The sequence below is a fragment of the Saccopteryx bilineata genome, chromosome 1 (genome assembly GCF_036850765.1).
Source record: "Saccopteryx bilineata isolate mSacBil1 chromosome 1, mSacBil1_pri_phased_curated, whole genome shotgun sequence".
Taxonomy (NCBI): Eukaryota; Metazoa; Chordata; class Mammalia; order Chiroptera; family Emballonuridae; genus Saccopteryx; species Saccopteryx bilineata.
Window position 1 is genome coordinate 56,213,705 of NC_089490.1, and position 2,889 is coordinate 56,216,593.

Here is a 2,889-nt window from a genome sequence, read left to right on the forward strand (position 1 = left end):
TAAAAATAGAAGCAGAAAAAACATGATAATACTTGGAGATTTTAATACACCATTGGCAGTTTTAGTTAGATCATATAACCAGAAAATCAATAGAAATATCAGCCTTAAATGACACTCTGAACCAAATGGACATAACAGATATCTTTGGAAATTTTATCACAAAACATCAGATTATACATTCTTCTCTAGTGTGCATGGAACATTCTCAAGGATAGATCTTATGTTGAGCCACAAAATTAACATCAAATTCAGGATGACTGAAATTATACTAAACTTATTTTCTAATCATAAGGCTTTGAAATGAGAATTCACCTGTAAAAAGGAAGTAAAGAAACCCACCAAATGTGGAAATTAAACAACATTCTCTTTTAAAATAACTGGTTCAAAGAAGAAATAAAAGTAGAGATCAAAAGATATATACAGACAAATGAAAATGACAACATAACATATCAAAATTTCTGGAATGCAGCAAAAGCAATAATAAGATGAAAGTTTATATCATTACAGGCTTATATCAAGAAATAAGAGAGACTCCAAGTAAACAACCTAACATCACACCTAAAGGAACTAGACAAAGATGAACAAAGGCAACCCAAAGTCAGCAGAGGGAAGAAAATAGTAAAAATTAGAGCAGAAATAAATGAAATAAAGAACAAAACACTATAGAAAAAATTAATACAACAAAGACCTGGTTTTTCAAAAAGATCAATAAAATTGACAAATCCTGGCTAGACTCACTAAGGAAACAAAAGGAAGGACTCATATTAAGAAAATCCAAAATGAAAGTGGAGAAATCACCAGACATCATAGATATACAAAAAAAAACAAAGTAAAATATTATGGAAGATTATATGCCACCAAATTCAACAACCTAGAGGAAATAGATAAATTCCTAGAACTATATAATCATCCTAGACTGAGCCACAAAGTGGAAACCATAAATAGACCTATAAGCAGGGAGGAAATAGAAAAAGCTATAACCCCCTCCCCCCAAAAAAAATGTCTAGGACCAGATGGTCTGGTTACACTAGTGAATTCTACCAAACATTCAAAGAAGATTTGGTACCTATCCTTCTCAAAGACTTCCAAAAACATAGAAGAAGCAATGCTCCCTAACACATTTTATTAGGCCAAAATAACTTTCATACCAAAACCTGGCAAGGATAACACATAAAAAGAAAACTACCAACCAATATCTCTAATGAATACAGATGAAAAATCCTAAATAAAATGCTAGCAAATTGAATACAATAACACATTAAAAAATAATATATCACAATCAAATGAGATTTATTTTAGGAGCACAAGAATGGTTCAATATATGCAAATCAATTAACATAATACACCACATCCACAAAACAAATAAATAAAAATGATATGATCCTATCAATAAATGAAAAAAAGGCATTCAATAAGATACAATCCCTTTAAAACACTCAATAAAATTAGAATAGAAGAAAAGTACCTCAACATCATAAAGGGCATATATGATAAACCATCAGCAAATACTATATAAAATGGTGAAATAAAAAATGAAGGGTTTTCCTCTAAACTTAGAAACAAGACAAGGCTGCCCACTCTCTCCACTCTTAGTCAACAAAGTTCTGGAAGTATTAGCCAGGGTGATCAGCCAAGAGAAAGAAATATAAGGGACCCATATCAGGAAAGAAGAAGTAAAGGTATCACATTTTACAGATGATATCATCCTGTATATAGAAAACCCAAACTACACCAAAAAAAAAAAAAAAAAACAACCAACTATTAGAAACAATAAACCAATACAGTAAAGTCGCAGGATAAAAAATTAATATACAAAAGTCCACTGCTTCCCTATATGCCAACAATGAAACATTAGAAAATGAGCTAAAAAAATTCCTTTTACAATTGCAACAAAAAGAAATAAAATATCAGGAATAAACTTAACAAAGGATGTGAGGACTTATATACTGAAAACTACAAAACATTATTGAAAGAAATTTAAAAAGACACATGAAATGGGAAAATATTCCATGTTTATGTATTGGAAGAATCAACATAGTTAAAATGACCACATTGCCCAAAGAAATATACAAATTAATGCAATCCTGATTAAAATCCCAATATCATTTTCTTAAAAAATAGAACAAAAATTTTCCAGGTTTGTATGGAACCATAAAAATCCCTGAATAGCCAAAGCAATCCTAAGGAAAAAGAATGAATCCGGAGGTATCACACTACCTGACTTCAAATTATACTATAGAACCACAAGCATTAAAACAGAATAATGTTGGCAGAAAAACAGACATGCAGAGCAATGAAACAGAATTGAGAGCCCTGAAATAAAACCACATATATATGGACAAATTATCTTCAACAAAGGAGCCAAAAACATACAGTGGAGATAAGAGAGCCTCTTCAATAAATAGTGCTGGGAAAATTAAAAAGCCACATGCAAAAGAATAAAACTTGACTACAGTTTGTCCCCCTGCAAAAAAATAATTTAAAGTGGATCAAAGACCTAAATATAAGATCCAAAACAATAAATTGCATAGAGAAAAGCATAGGTACTAAGCTCATGGACCTGGTCATAGAGAACAATTTATGAATTTGACCCCAAAGGCAAGGGAAGTAAAGATAAATGAATGGGACTATATCAAACTAAAAAAAATTTGCATAGCAAAAGAAACTGACAACAAAACAAAAAGGCAGCCAACTAAATGGGAGATATTTGTAAACAAAAGCTCCAAGGGGTTAATATTCAAAATATATAAAGAACTAGCAAAGCTCAGCAACAAATAAGCAAACAATCTAATTACAAAATAGGGAGAGAGCCTAACCAGACATTTCTCCCAAGAAGACATATAAATGGCCAACAGATATATAAAAAGATGTTCATCTTTACTAGCTATC